The following is a 16,949-nucleotide window of genomic DNA, read 5'->3' as shown; positions in this document are numbered from 1 at the left end:
TTATCCATATTATGTGATAAAGCCATTACAATTCACTACTAGAATAAGTCCCATTGATACCAGATAACCCTGGCTCAGTCTTCTTGGGTTTTGCTACTATTAATCTCTGATTCATTTTAATGATCTTTCAGGCTTCTATTCAGCTGGATTCTGGAATTTCTTATAATCTTAACATTTTAATGTGCTTATAGCTTCCTTAATCCACCATTGGACACATCTTTTTAAAAGTCCTTCTCCAAAGTCCTCTCAATTACTGTCCCCATCTCTTTAGTTCCAGCTTCTTCCCCTTCCGAATGCAAGTTTTTCTTTGGTATTAAATAATCGCTAAAGTGTATAGAGTAGTTCCTGGTTTTATGGCTTTTTAGTTTGAGAAGAGGTGTGTTTTGCGGGGTTTGTTTCTTTATATTTTATGAAGAGCTCTATGGAATAGTGGAAAGAACCTTTCTCAGAAGGACCTCGATTAGAATTTCAGCTCTAGCACTTGGAAAAGTTACTGACCCTAGGCAAGTAATTTACCCTTGTTGAGCTTCAATTAATTCTTCTGTAAAATGGAGACTATACTCCCTCAGGAAATAATGCCCCCTAATTAGTCCTGACTTTGTCCTATATGAACAAAAAATTCCATTTGAACATTTCTGACGGATTTAACATCTACTTTTTTGTACCATCATTGTTTATGTATGTTTCATATCTCACGACTGTAAATCCATGAGAGAAGGGAGACTTTATCTTATTCTTTCAACACCTCACCCACTCTCTGTATGCAGTAGGTGCTTAATAGATATGTTTGGAATTAAATTGTCAAATAAAATTTGCTCTTTTCTGCATTTGTGTTTAATTGTCACTTCCCCAAGGCACTGTGTTTCTTCCCCACTTTATTTCTAATGACCCATTTCCAGGGGCGTATGTACCACAGAGGCAGCAGCTGATTTAAATTATCCTGAGTTTACTGAGCAGGAACAACCATTGACCTAAGTATCCTTTTCCTAACAGTGTCCCAGGCGCAGCTAAATAGCAGTAACCCTGCCAGGCCCCCCATCCTCCATGGCTTAGTGTGCAAACACTTCTAATTATTTTTCAATTATTTTAATGACTTGAAACCATTAAAAACACATACTCACATTTCTACATTTTGAAAGAATTGCCAGTGTCTCCCTGAACCAACATTTCCACTGTTAAAAAAAATGACTGAGATGGAACATCAAAGACTTGCAAACATGACCACTGAAAGAATTCTTGTTTTTCTGCCCATCAGAGCCTTGCATTGTCTAGAAACAATGTTATTTCCAATAGAAGCTGGCCAGCTGCAAATACTGTTCCTTCGAGGTCGCCCACAACACAGTCTGGGGAAATTACACTAATGCTATTTTCGGGGAGAAAAATAGAACCTCTTTGCTATCAGTTTGGGTCTCCAATGGTCTCTTTCTTTGCGACTGACAGGTTAGAACACGCCTCCTTTTGATTGGGAAAAAGGAAAAGAGGTAGCTGAGCCAAATTCTACCCTCTGAGCACTGCACACCCAGGGTCTGTAAGGAAGCTGAAAGGACTTAGGGGAATCTAAGAGAAACATATAATACCTTTTATTCCAGCTTGTACCTGGAGAATTAGAATTAGGAAAATGGACATGATTCTCACCCAAGTCAACATGGGGACACACTTGCTGTCCGTCACTTTTCACTGCCAACTTTACATCATTATTTCATCATGGTAAAACTAAATGTGAGGGGAGAGCTACCAATCTCTGTTTTTTCTTAAATCCAGCGTTCAAAGACAAATCAGAAGTGATCTTGAAGAAGAGAAGTAACAGGTTTCCCTTTATTTCAATTCAATGCAACCTACGTTTATTAAATACTTTTGTTTCAGGGAAGTCATTTTTCAGTTGTGTCTCACTGTCTGTGACCCGATTTGGAGTTTTCTTGGCAAAAATACTGGAGTGGTTTGACATTTCCTTCTCCAGATCATTTTGTAGATGACAAACTGAAGCAAATAGGGTTAAGTGACTTGCCCAGGGTCACTCAGATAATAAGTGTTAAGGACAGATTTGAACTCAGGTAGATGAGTCTTCCTGACCCCAGCCCTGGCACCACCCATCTACACTTATTAAACCCTTATTATGTACATAGCATACTGCCAGGTACCACAAAGTGTAAAACTGAGTAAAAAACATTATCCTTACCTTCAAGTAGATTATTGTCTAGGTTTCTTTCTTGGCGGGAGGGTGGGGGTGTGTGTGTGAGGGGATGGTAACCGTGGGAGTAGAGGGGGAATAAGATATGTAGAAAAATAATTATTCCTACTGAGAGCACAGGATCATAGAACAAGAACTAGAAGTGACCTCAATGGCCATCTAGGTCAATCCTGTCATTTTACAGAAAAGGAAACTAAAGCTCAGGAGATTTAAATCATTCTCCCAAGGTTACACAAATACTACATGTCAGAGGTGGAGTTTGAACTCAGGACCTCGCACCCTAGAGCCAGCTTAATTTAGTTAAACAAACACTGGCACATAATAAACACCATAGAAATGTTAATTATCATTATTAAGGCGTCATACTAGGTATTGGGGGATACAGAGATGAAACACATCAATCTGTCTTCAAGAAGTTTATAATCAAATTCATCTAATAGTAAACATGCATCCTGTACACCAGTTAGTATGACACAACATAGAATGTCACAAAAGATAGCAAAGAAGTCATATAAAGTATTCTAAGGAAATTGAAGACAACACTTATTTTGTCTGGAGGGATCAGTGGCTCCTGGGTGGACCTTTGAAGAAGAGGAGTCCAACAGCAGAGGTAAGGAACATTCTGGGGGTGAGGACTGGACCTGTGATTTCATTGGTATAGGGGATTCCCAAATTAGAAGTTAAGGGTTTGCCCATGGTCATGCAGAAATGGAACTTGAACCCAGGCTTTCCCAGCTCCAAGGCTAGCCCTTCATCTTCTACATCATGCTGCCTCCAATAATACAAGGCAAAATACTACAGTATAACACGAATAATATATAACCATGCCATAACATAAATACAAACCAAATGCTCTGAGCTTCCAGAGGAAGCAGAGGCTACATTTAGTTATAGATTAGGGAGGGATTTATGAAAGAGGTAAAGTATGAAATGGTACTGGACTGATAGGAAAGACTTCACTAGGTGGAGCTAGGATAAAGATCATCTAGTCTAAACCTATGATTTTACAGATAAGGAAACAGTTATTTGTCCAGGATCACACATCAGATTAATGACAGAGCTGTTATTTAATCTTGGCTTGACTCATAAACTGGCGCTTTTCATAAAAATAATGACAATAAGAAAGATAAGCATTTATATGATGTGTTAAGGTTTATAAAGCATTTTACATATGGTAAAGCAGATAGATTTAGCAAGTTGTATCCAAGAACTTGGGAGCTAACTCTAACCTGCAGTTGAATCCTGATCAAACTGAGTCAGAGGGAGCCCTCTAGAACTTCCCAGGATTGCTTTCCACAAGGTTACACTCCCATGTGTCATTGTGGCATGAAGGTGACCTTGTTGATAAAACAAAACTAGGTGTCACTTTCTGGAATATCATATTCATGGTGTTCCTTAATTTGCTTTGAGGAGAAAGAAAGAGAATATAAAAATAGCTGATCTATTTTACTTTTACAATCTCTCTCTTGGTTATTCCTTTGGGGAAAAAAAAGTATGCTACAAACATGTCCTTGAATCTACATTTTTCTGTTGGGTCTTAAATATGGATAATTTTTTGTCATAATAGTCTTGGCAACAGGATATGTCTTCTATACAAGGAACAGCCTCATTACATGTTGAGAATCTCATCACCAGGAGTCTGGCATCTTGGTGAAGAATTCTTTGTCCATAATAACCATGATTCAAAGCAAAGTACAAAATGACCCTCAAGCCTGGGGGGCTTTCTGTTTATGCAGGAATGTTAGCAGTGTAGAAGAAAAGGAAGAAGAGATTAGATAGATTAGATTAGATTAGGCTAGATTAGATTAGATTAGATTAGATTAGATTAGATTAGATTAGATTGAGCATTTATTAAATTCTTACTGTGGGCCAGGCCCTGGGCATAGAACGTTGAGAACCACTCAGTTTTTAGATTATCTATAAACATTAAATTAGCTGTTGGTATTTTAAATGAAATGTCCATAAAGAGAAGGGGAGAGGGAAGGGAATAAACACTAACATAGTTTTTACTTTTCAGTTGAGGAAATTGAGGTAAACAGAAATTAAGTGACTTGCCCTGGGTCACACAGCTAATAAATATATGAGACTGGATTTGAACTCAGTTCTCCCTGATCCCTGACCCAACATCCATTGTGCTACTAGCTGCCTGAGGGATTCTTGAAATATGACCAATAAGTGAGCATATCACTGTGTTTAATCAACATATTAAATGAAGGAAAATATATTTATTAAGTGCTTCCTGTGTTTCAAGCACTGTGCTGAGTGCTGGAGATAGAAGCAACCAGAAAAGTAAATTCCTGTCCTCAAAGAGCTTATATTCTAATAGAGAAAAACAACACATATAGAAGTGAACAGGGAGAGACATTTTGGTCTGGATCACAGGGATGGAACTATGAGGGAGCTGATTGACATACCCTTCCCCAAATCAATAGCAGTTTTGCTTTGACTATGATCCTCAGTGCAAGAGATGGGAAGGCTGGAGTTGGGTTGAGTGTTATACTTTTTGCACAAGGGAGATGGCAAGAAGATGGTTTTATCTGGATAGAACAGGAAGTATTGTAGCTATCCTAGGGTGGGCTAGATATAGGGGAGTACATGAGTTTGAATTCACTGGACTTCCAAGAAGCTAGCTTCAAAGTTCCTCCCCACCCCCCAGAGCATGATCTCAGGAGGTCCAGTGATCCAGAAGTTAGGACAGTCAGGTAGATGACAAGAAGATAGTCTAAGTGGATGTCTAGACAGGATGAATCATGACAATATTGACATTCTCACTGTAAGTTAAACCAGAAGACAGAAGGAAATTGGACTTAAGTGAAAGGATGGCTCACAGGTTCTCTTTGGAGAAGTAAATAAAAGAATTGGCAGAGATGTTTTAAATTATGTATTCAAAGAAATATCATTTCATGGGATATTTTGTCATCTCATATTTCAGGGCTCAAAAATATGCTTACAAAAAGACCATCAACCAAAGTAGTTGCAGCTTACATGCAATTTAGAGTGCCAATAGCTAATCTGCTGGGGAGGCTGAAAGGAAGTAAGAAATTCTATGAAGAACTGGATTTTTGTGATTGGTCAGTTGTGTCTGACTCTTTATGATCCCATTTGGGGTTTTCTTGGCAAAGATCCTGGAGTGGTTTCCCATTTCCTTCTCCAGCTCATTTTACAGATAAGGAAATTGAGGCAATTAGGGTTAAGTGACTTGCCTAGGAGCACACTGAGGCCAGATTTGAACTCAGGAGGATGAGTCTGATTCCTGATTCCAGTTCAGGCACTCTATCTACTTTGCCACCTAACTGCCCAAGAACCTGATTAAGACCCTTCAAAATGCATCAACATATACTGTGAGACTCAGTGACTTCAAGGTAGAGGTGGATATAGGGGAATATGGCAAAAATATATGCCTGCAAATATAGTTTAGGAATAAGAAATAATCATCCAAAGGTTGGTACACTAGATAGAAGCTTCATACTCATATGTCATCCTTCCTTGAGAATCAAAGGCCCTGAAAATGAAGAGCAAATTATATTTATATGTTTTTACTTTCTTAAATGTTTCTTTGGCAATTCAATCCAGTCCATCAGACTTTTATTAAATGCCAACTATGTTCTATTATTTCAGATTATTTCAATTTGTTCAGGTGTAGTTGTGAAATGTAGATAATCTAGAGTCCCTTGCCCTTTATGGATCATAGCATTAATATCTATCTAGACAACGCACCTTGACTTGGAAAAACTGGGAGGCTAGTACTCTTCTTCTTCTTATCCTTCCCCTCTAGGGGAGGTCAACAAAAGAACCTAGGTATTCTGGACCTAATGTCCCTGCAACTTGGGTCAGAAGGTTTGACTCTACTGGGATGAATCCCAGATTAGAACCACAGTTACTTGCTGGTACATTTTCTTAAGTCTTTGTTTTATAGTTGTTAACAGAAAATAATAATAGTAGAAGTTCAAGTTGTGGTCCATACGTCTTTTATGGAGAGACAAATCTTCAGGAGGGAGGGATATTCCACACAATACCCAAGTGACAATAATGCCAACATGCTGCCAACAATCAGCACTGATTTAGGTTGTTACCAGCTGTGGAACAGCTGTTGATATTCCAGAAAACCACAATGGGCTCAGGCTACCAAGTGGCTATTGTTTCATTAGAAAAAAATAAAGCAACTTATGGACACCTTCCTTCTCAACACATTTTCCTCTAGCTTTGGGACACCTGGGACACAGGTTTCCCATTTTCAGCAAGTAATTACAGGATTTCATTCCCTCTGAGGGAGAAGAAAAAGTGGAGACTGATTGGAGCATCTTGCTGTGAGCAGAGGGTTACAGGTGAGGGTGGGAGTAAAAAAGACTTGTCCTGTTTCCCCCTTTTGCCCCCAAAGAGGAGTAGGCTCCCGCTGACAATCAGACAGTGAACAGATGATCTTCTCTCTGCTGAACTTTGCTGACAGCCCAAAAGTCAGGACTCCACTGCGCGTTAGGGAACAGTAGGGACTTGCTGCTTCATTCAGCTGAAGTGGACCAAGAAGGATGAATGCTCCTAGTGTAGACCTGGGATGGATAATGGATTACCAGGCTGAAACAGATCTTTAATTAACCATGTTTTAAACTCATTGGTGCCTGCCCATAAGGGTGTTTCTACGTTCTGTAATGTATAGGCCAACTGTAAGTGAATTCCTTTTGGTACTTCCAATAATAAACTTACTAAGTTGGAAAGGTTTAACAGGAGCCTTTATTTCACTTTGGAAGTCATAAATAATAATTCATTGATGTAGTACTCTGGGGAACTCAGAGCACCATCTTCACAACCCCGTTAGGGTGGGACAGTAAAAATCATTATTCTCATGATAAAGAGAGGGAAACTGCAGCCTAGAGGAATTAAATGACTTCCTTAGGGTCAGATTGCTTACATCAAAGAAAGGAACTATATTCAGAGCTTCAGATTCTCCCACTATAGCACACTGCCTCTCACATTCCCTACTCTTTCCCATTTTCTCCACTGTCTTGCCAACCACCTTGTCACTGTGTAGCATTCATCTCCCTTGGCCTACTTCAGCTGACTGAAGCAGCAAGTCTCTACCATTCCCCAGGGAGCAGAGGAGTGCTGGCTTTGGGGCTTTCAGCAAAGTTCAGAAGAAGGTAAATGGTCTCCTGTTGACCATCTGACTGTCAGTCTGGACCCTGCTCCTCTATGGGGGTAAAGGGGAAATAGGACAAGTCTTTTTCACTCCCACCCTCACCACCCCATTCAGTTCTAGAACCATGGTCAAACCAACTATGCCACTGTTCCTGGAAACAGTATGTCAGTCTACTTCCTATGTCTCCATTTGTCATTCCTTTATCTTTTTGGATCAAAGTTCTTCTCCCTGACCACAATTCCCCATGTGCTGTTTCCTCCTTCTAAAGCACACTCCCTTAGAGCAGATGTCATCTTTGCTTTTGTATTTTTATCCCAATTTGCTCATAGTAAGTGATGAATAAAATGGTTTTTTTTCATTTGCACATACCTATGTTCCCAGAGGCTCCAAGTGAGCAACATATTTTGTATAACTCATGGTTCACTTAAGTCACTGTTTTTTAAGCTGAATTCTAAGCTGAATTCTCTAATTCTGTGAGGGGTAAATGGATTCTAAATTGAATTTCTTGTATATTACTGTAAGGGACAAATCCCCTTTGTCAGAATTCTACCTGTAATGAATAGTAGAAGCTATACATAGATGATATTCTAGGCAGTTGGGTTGTTGGCATCTTCTAACCTTTCTCCACTTTTTCACATTAGCTTTGGCATATTCAAGTGGACTCCAACTTGGCAGTGCTGAGTTAAAACAGTCACCAATTGTTTCAATGAAGTATTTGGTTCTATAAAGCATTCCTTCCCACACTTTTAAATAAAGTTATCAGAAAGTTTAGGGTTTCTTTGATAACATGAAAATCTTACTAGAAACCAAGGTGACAATCTTTATATGTGAATCTGACTTACCCACTACCCAAGAATGAATGTGCATTGAGTCACTAAGGAAGTGGTGGTGGTGGTTTGCAATAACCCATCCTCTTGCCCTCTGCCCTTCCCTCTTTCTCTTGAGTAGCTTGTAAGATGGCTGGCTGGGGTTAAGCGGCTGTGGAAAAAAATAAAGTTAACTGGCTTCCATGAGGGTCAGGTTTGTGATCTGTGCATTCTGAGAACTTACGAAATGATTATTCTTTATAGTTCTGGAAGTAAAAAAAAAAAATCAAGGACTGCTTTTGCCTTAGAACTCTGTCTTGAAAGGGATCAGCGTATACATCTGTAGTGCTGTCTTCCCATTTGTTTTACATTTAATGTAATAAATTCATATTTTTTTTCTTGTTTTGACAAGTGAAATGTCTGGGGAACAGAGGGAGAAAACAGTGGTGGATTTCTGTGCTTGGGGCCTAACTTGCAGACTGCAGAGAGCTTCAAACCTGATATAATGGATTCATCTCTATTTACATAATTTCCAACATTGTTCTAACAGAAAATGCCTAAGCAATTAAAAAAATAAAAACATCTTCCTTAATTTTTCAAGTTAGTATTTATTCTTTAATTGCATGTTGTTTCCTTTTCCTTGAAAGGAGAATATTATTTAGTGACATGATAGACAGCAAGCATTGGTCTCTGCCAGGGAATGTCAGCCTAGCCCCAGCAATAACATTGGAGGAAACTTTCTTTCTTAAAAACTGGCTAATTTGTGGCTATGGATCAATTGTGGCTATTAAGATCATTCTATGGGCAGTTCTCTGTGACATGGACAAATGAACATACACTTTAGTTGGACCATCTAGAAGCACACCATCACTCATGTCGCAGCCACATGTGACATGCTTCTGAAATAGTCCTACCAATCTCTAGCATTTAGACATGGCAAACTGTTCTCTAAATGCACACATGTGCTCTAAGCTCTAATCACTCTTTAGAGAAAACAGAGTGGGCTGAGGATTTGTTTCTAGTGTGTTTTAAATCTCATACCATGTGAAGTGAAGTCTATCAGAAAGGTATCCTCTTATTGTAATTATTCAATCAGGTCAACAAATGGCTTACTGAGAATTGACTATCTGCCCAGCACTGTGCTAACTGTTTGGGAGGATATGAGAAAGATAATTCACACCTCTGCTCCTTATAATCTTATTTTAGTTTATTAATATTTGTATGGCTATGTTATCTGGCAGAGAGTAAAAAAGCAATGCCCTGATGGGGTTCCATTATATTTTGCCTGGCTCAACAAATTGTGGAGTATTTTAAGAGGGGGTATTAACAACTGGGCCAGTTAGTTGGCCCAGTGGATAGAGAGCTGAGTTCAAATTTGGCCTCAGACACTCACTAGCTGTGTGACCCTGGACAAGTCACTTAACCTTGTTTGTCTCAGTTTTCTCATCTGTAAAATGAGCTGGAGAAGGAAATGGCAAATCACTCCAGTATCTTTGTCAAGAAAACCTAAAATGGGGTCATAGAGAGTTGAACATGACTGAAAACAATGAAACAACAATAAATTTTGAGATGAAGAGAAGAGGGAGTTCATGTTGAAAGGTCTCAATTTGTCCAATAAAGTAAGAGAGAAAGAGACCTCCACTGAGAGTGAGAAGAGACAAAGAAAGGTAGGAGAAGAGAAAGTTTGGAATAACTTTTGAAGGAAGTGAGGTAGGGAGTTAAGTAGAGAGGAATAAAAAGACTGCCTGGCTGCAGTGAGGGCCCAGTTGAAGATGGAAGACATGAATTTACAACACACCCAATCAACTTTTGTGTGACTTCCTCAAGTTCCTTTCTGCAGCAGGAGACTAGGAGAGACTTACAAACAAGTACAGAAAGAGTCACCCTGAAAATTAGAGTTACTTGATACTTGATACTGGGTAAATCACTTAACCCTATTTGCCTCAGTTTCTTCATCTATAAAATGAGTTGGAGAAGGAATGGCAAACCACTCCAATATCTTTGCCAAAACAACCCCAAATGGAGTCACAATGACTTGGACACCATAGAAATGAGTGAGCCATAACATTGACAGACTGTCGTGTACATTAAGGATGGTGACCAGGATGATAAGGAACATGAAACCATGACAAGATTGGATGAATGGACTGGGACAGATGAGACTGAAAAAAAAAGACAATGGGCATGTTATCATTCTTTGATTGCTTCAAGACCAGTCACATGGAAGATTTATTTTGATTAACTTCAGACAAAAGAATTAGAACTAGATAGATTAGATAGGTAGATAGGTAGAAGTTATAGCAAGGCAGATTTGTGTGCAACATAAAGAGGAAATTCCTAACAACTGGATAAATGTCCCAGAATGAATAGGTTACTTCCAAAGGTAGTGCCTTTCCAATCATCAGAGTGCTTCGAAGAGTAGTGAGATGACTATTTGTTGGAGATGTTATAGGAGGAGTTCCTCAAATAGAGGAATAGAGGCTAAACTATATAACCTCCATACAGGTCCCTTCTGAACTCTAGGATTCTAGAAAAGAAGAAAAATATTAACAACATAGTTATAAAGTGCTTGGACGTTTACAAAATGCTATCCATACACACAACTGACTCTGAAACTTCTGCAAGTTTCATAGGGTGAGATATGTACCATTTGAAATTTCACACCGTGTCCCCAGAGGTCCCACATTATAGAAGTGATCATGAGGAGCCAGTACAGCTTTATCGAGAATAGATCATGCAGAGAAGCTTCAGAACCATGATGGAGGTGGATCCTTGTTACCTTGTTCCTTGCACCTTGCTTCTTATCCTAGACAGCCACTCCCCATCTTAGATATCCTTACCATCTAGGATAAAGAGAAACAAGCTACAGTGACCATGTCTGGCAGTATATTCGGTATTCTGTCTTTGCTGTCTCTTGTGTCTTTGGTGGAATGGGCAAGAGAGAGCCTTCAAGTAGAGGAATAAAAAGATAAAGCATATTTCCAGGAGCATCCGTCTACTTCTCTTCAAAAAGTCACTCAAATCATCTACCCACGTCATGTGTTCCAGACCAGATTGGATCATCATGGTAAGAAAACTACCATAAGGCAAATATCACGCTTCAACCACTAGGCCAAAATAACCCCTTTTTATCTGTCATGTTTCAAACAGCTGTTCCAGACCTGGCTACTTAGCAATGACTCTGTCTTTACCTATTTTGAAATATGGGGCAAGGTGCAGATAAACTGTGAACACACGGAAATATATACCACAGCCACAGCATTTGCTCAAGTTTTCCTCCCCCAGGGCCAGGGTAACTGCTCTACCTTTAACATCTCCTAAACATTGTGTTATGCCAACACAGAGGTCAGAAGTTCCTAGTGGCCCTGGGAATCTTCTCAAAATTTTACTCAGGTGTGTCACTCTATATGAGTGACACCTCAATCAGCAACCATTTTCTGACCTTTAGTCTAAGAATCCATTATTCGAATAACTTAAGGCCCCAAGCATACATGTAACTTCAACGTATCCTGACTATCAGACCAGTGACACATTTGTACAGTAAACCCTCTCTCAAACCCACACCTCCAAGTCAACTGGTTGAAGCCTTACACAGGCCCATACACAAGGCTATGACTACAGTGATTGGAAACAGGACCATAACTGCTGATTCAGAGCTCCAACTTTGAGAATATCAGATGTCAGTCACAGAGCCAAGCCTCAAACCTGGAAAACAAGTTCTTATCTCCACCCAAAGGCCATAGCTTCACTGTTAGGGTGCCCTGACTGCCAGTGCAATCCCCAGACTTCATCTTCATCACATCCCAATCATGGCACTAGGCCTATTCACCATGCCTCAAACACTAGTTGACATTCAGAGTTGTGCTATTATTGTGTTTGAAAGGCCAGCCTGGGGCAGTAGCTTCATCCACCATCACTAGGCCTCACACCTTTGGCCAGAACAGTAAATTTATCCTTCATTGATCCTGGGACACTGGATCAAAGTCCTTTCTGAATCTTTCATGTGCTCTGACATCATGACAAATATTCCTAAGGAACTATTAATAAGGATACTTTTGTAATGTCACAAAGACAAAAGCCAAACTAAATCTGTACCCAAACCAGACCCCTATTCTGTGACAACCTTTATCCAGCCCCTATCAGAAGCCATACTTTTGCTTTCTTCCTTTCAGTGCAACATGGCAATACAGATCTCCAAGAAGAAGAAGTTTGCGACTGATGGCATCTTCAAAGCCAAGCTGAATGAGTTTCTCACCAGGGAGCTGGCTGAGGATGGCTGTTTTAGGGTGAAGATTCTAATTACCCCAAGCAGGACAGAAATCATCATCTTGGCCACCAGAACTCAGAATGTCCCTGAGGAGAAGGGTCACCAGATTCTTGAACTGATAGCAGTTGTTCAGAATAGGTTTAGCTTCTGACAGCAGTGTAGAGATGTATTCCAAGAAGGTGGCCATCAGAGGTCTCTGTGCTATTGCCCAAGCCAAGTTCCTGCATTACAAACTCCTGGGAGGTCTTGCTGTGCATAGGGCCTGCTATGGTGTCCTCCACTTCATTATGGAGAGTGGAACAAAGGGATGTGAGGTGGTGGTGTCTGGTAAGCCAGGAGGCCAGAGGGCCAAGTCCATGATGTTTGTGGATGGCCTGATGATTCACAGTGGAGACCCCATCAACTACTACACTGACACAGTTATGTGCCATGTCTTCCTCAGGCAGGGTGTATTGGGAATTAAAGTCAAAATCATGGTGCCCTGGGACCCAAGTGGCAAGACTGGCCCTAAGAAGCCCCTGCCTGACCATGTGAGCATCACAGAGTCCAAGGATGAGATGCTTCCTACCACCCCCATCTCAGAGCAGAAGAGGCTATGCCCCAGCCAGTGCCCACTGCACAACAGGACTCTGTGACACCTGGAGTGGTGTGCCTGAAGCTCTTCTGTAAAGATCTTTAATAAAATCTTTTGTAAAAAAAAAAAAAAAAAAAAAAAGGCCATCCTTCTGCTCAGTCTGCTTGCACAGGTGAGTCTGCATTACCCCTGAACCACCCATAGGCAATGTACCTGTCAAATTGGGATGAACTACCCAATCACAAGGTACTATCTAGGTCTCACACTTCTATATCATCTCAACCTAACCCTGACTGGGGGGCCACTTGTCTACCTAGTCCTAACCACCAGGCTAAGATTTTTCCATACCCCAATGCCCAGGATAGTACTCCATTTATTCAATATACATTTAAGTATCTACTATTTACCAGACATTAGAGATACAAAGACAAAAACAAGATAGTCCTATTCTCAAGGAGCTTACATTTAGTTAAGGGTGAGAGAAGAGGGGAATAATTTGCCTAAAGATAAGTAAATGCAAAATAAATACCAAATTAAAGAAAAGGCTAACTCATGCCAGACTAATTGGATTCATTTTTGGATAGGATAATTTGACTGGATCAGAGAAATGCTATAGATATAAATTACCTAGGTTTAAGAAAAGCCGTCTTTTCAAAGGATGGAAAGATCTGACCCAGAGAATAATACAACTGGGTAGATTTAGAACAAGTTGAATAGTTGGACCTAAAGAGTAGTTATGAGTGTTTGATGTCACTTTTGCAGGATGTTTCCAGTGGTATGTCTTTCTCAGTGGTCTGTTTTTGGCTCTGTGTTGTGTCCCATTTTTATCAAGGACCTAGATAAAGGTATTGAATGCATTCTTAGAAAATTTGCGTATGACACAAAGCTATGAGAAATAGCTAATACATTGAAGGATAAGAGTTAAAATTCCAAAGCTCCTGATAGGCTACAACACAATTCTGAATGCAATAGAAAGAAATATTCTAGGGATAAATGTAACATTACAATTTGGGTTCAAAAAGTCAATTTCATAAATACAAGATGAAGGAATATTTGATCAGCCAGCAGCTCATCTGAAAAACATCTGGGGGATGTTTTTGAGCTTACATCTGTAAGCTCAATTAATGTCAACATTGTGATGTGATGGCCATGAAAAATAATACAATTTTAGGTTTGTGTCTGGGACTATGGAAGCAATAATCTCACTACACCCAGATCCAGGGAGACTGTATATGGAACACTGCATTCAGTTACAGATGCCACATTTTAGGAAGGACTAACAAGTTCATGAGCAGCCAGGAGAAAGATAATGAAAGACTCTGGGATCATGTCATGTTGTTGCTGAGTCGTTTCAGTCATATTCAATTCTTTGTGCTACTGGAATGGTTTGCCATCTCCTCCTCCAGCTCATTTTACAGATGAGGAAATGAGGCAAACAGGAATAAGTGACTTGTCCAGGGCCACACAGCTAGGCCACATGTGAACTCAGGAAGATCAGTCTCCCTGACTCCAGGCTCAGCACTCTAATCACTCTGGCACCTAACTTCTCTTAATGGACTTGGAGTTACCTTGCAAACCTAAGATTCTTTGATTCTGAGTTACTCGAGCATTAGGGAAAAATCAGTGGAAACATATGTAATTTGTAATCCAAATCTATGCCATGCATTTATCACAGCATATAGACAACCATCCATGACAACTATTAACTAAATAAGAACTCTCAAAAAAGATCTACAATAGAAGGCAACACCATCACATTCTTCCAGTTTATTAGCATAAAGTAATACATTTGAATTACCAATTATTCCATCCCTGATTATTGACAGACTTGAGCTAGCACAGACTTTCCATTTCCTTGAAAAGACTCTGAAATTTCCAAAGGTTCAAACTTTGTAAGATGGTCTTTCACAAAAGCCTTCCCTGTCAATAGCCCCAAGTAGGCTAAACCTAGCCCTGTTCATCACATCCCTCCGACGTGGTGGTTGATGCCACAAAGCTCACACCTGTCTATTGTCTCAACCTACAGGGAATGTCCATTCTTCTCTTCTCTTTTTACTCTTTTGTCTCCTTTCACCCTGGAATTTGGAAATGATGATCATTTGAATTGCTAATGTATTTTGGCAATCCTTTGAAAACATACACACACTCTTTAGCCTAGCCCCATGAAAGAACTGGAGAAACATTAAGTTGCTAACCCAAGGATTCAGCTAATTATTGAAAAACTAATATGCACCAAATGGAAAACAGAGATGCTATGATGGAGAACAGAAGACCAAAAAGGCAGGGGATGGCTAGGGTGGGGAGGGGGAAGATGCTGTGCTGACAGGGCACTTGGATATGTTAAAACCATATACAATATTTGAAAGCCAGGTTCCCTTTGGTAACCCCAGCACCGTTCTATTGTTTTACCAGCCATTCAGCCTGCACCTTTTTGCATTTTTGTAATAACAGCATGAAGTTATGAAGCACCCATTTCGAAAGGCAAATCTGGAATGCTGGACGTAATAAGGAACAAAAATTCAACCAAACTGGGCTGTCTGCCCAGAAGACCAGAAAAAGCATAAACATCCACCCCAGGACAAAGTGTTTTAAAAGAAGGACTAAGGATAACGAGACTTATCAGTGGTTGATGAAGATTCAGACTGAGCAGACCTATCTTCAGTATGGACCTGCCAAGTGGTTAGAGGCAGATTTTGTGGGGTTTTTATTAATTGATTAAAAACATTTAGTAAATAAGTCCTCACTATGTATTAGGCACTGTACTAAACTCTGATGATAAACTGAAAGGCAAAAACACTGCCCCTGAGCTCAAGGAATTCACATATTTATTGGCAGGGTGGGGCAGGGAGGGCAGGAAGGGAACAACATGCAAGTAACTATATACCTCTTTAGACTTTAAATGGAAAGTAATCTCAGAAAAGAAATGGCTGGTTGGGAGAGAAGGAAACCAGGGCAGTGTAGAGGCAGACCAAGGGGGCAAAAGCATTCCAAGCTTGGGGGATGGTCAGCACAAAGGTAAATGGGAGGTAGAGTGTTGGTTTCAAGGAATGGCAAATAAACCAGTGTAGCTAGACTGTAGAATATATGAATGGAAGTAAAGACAGACAGTAAGTCTGTAAGATAGGCAAGGGAAGAAGGAGCCAGGTTATGAAGAGCTTTCAATGACAAATAGAGGAGCTTTTATTTGATCATGAATGTAGTAGATGTACCCTGAAGTTTATTCAATGGTGGTGGTGAGGAGCAGCAATACAGCAGAATCAGGATATACGATACATAAAGATGTAAGAAAATCACTTTACCGATTGAGCAGAGAATGAATTGGACATGAGACAGGGACATTAATAAGCAGTCTATTGAATTTGAAATAACTGTAGACAATATAAAATACTTGAGAGTCTACCTGCCAAGACAAAGCCATGGACTAAATGAACACAATTACAAAACACTTCTCATCTAAAGATGGATTTAGACAATTGGAGAAACTGTTCATGGTTGGCTGAGCCAATATAATTAAAATGATAATTCCACCTAAGTTTATTTACCTATTCAGTGCCATACTAATCAAACTACCAAAGGATTATCTCATAGAGCTAGAAAAAATAATAAAATTCATCTGGAAGAATAAAAGGTCACAAATATCAAGGGAATGACAAAAATGATTGGGAAAACTGAAAAGCAATTTGGAAGAAACTAGGCAAAGACCAACACCTCACACTATATACCAAGATAACGTCAAAATAGATAAATGATTTAGATCTAAAGAGTGATATCATAAGTAAATTAGGAAAGCATGCAAAAATGAACCTGGCACATCTATGGATAAGGGAAGAGTTCACAACAAAACAAGAGATAGAGAAGATTATTGTAAGTAAAATGGTTAATTTTGATTATATGCAATTAAAAAGTTTCTACATAAACAAATCTAATGCAATCAAAATTAGAATGAAAACAGCAAACTAGGGGAAAAATTTACAGCAAGT

At 39.6% G+C, this 16,949-nt stretch overlaps 1 pseudogene; it reads left to right on the top strand.

Moving 5' to 3' along the window:
• Window positions 1–12,306: 12,306 nt before the first annotated feature.
• Window positions 12,307–13,074, top strand: LOC140502684 (small ribosomal subunit protein uS3-like; annotated as a pseudogene).
• The last annotated feature ends 3,875 nt before the right edge of the window (window positions 13,075–16,949 follow it).

This window comes from Notamacropus eugenii, chromosome 4 (assembly GCF_028372415.1).
Source record: "Notamacropus eugenii isolate mMacEug1 chromosome 4, mMacEug1.pri_v2, whole genome shotgun sequence".
Classification (NCBI taxonomy): Eukaryota; Metazoa; Chordata; class Mammalia; order Diprotodontia; family Macropodidae; genus Notamacropus; species Notamacropus eugenii.
The sequence above is the reverse complement of the archived record's forward strand: the minus strand, read 5'-3'. Positions and strand labels throughout refer to the sequence as shown.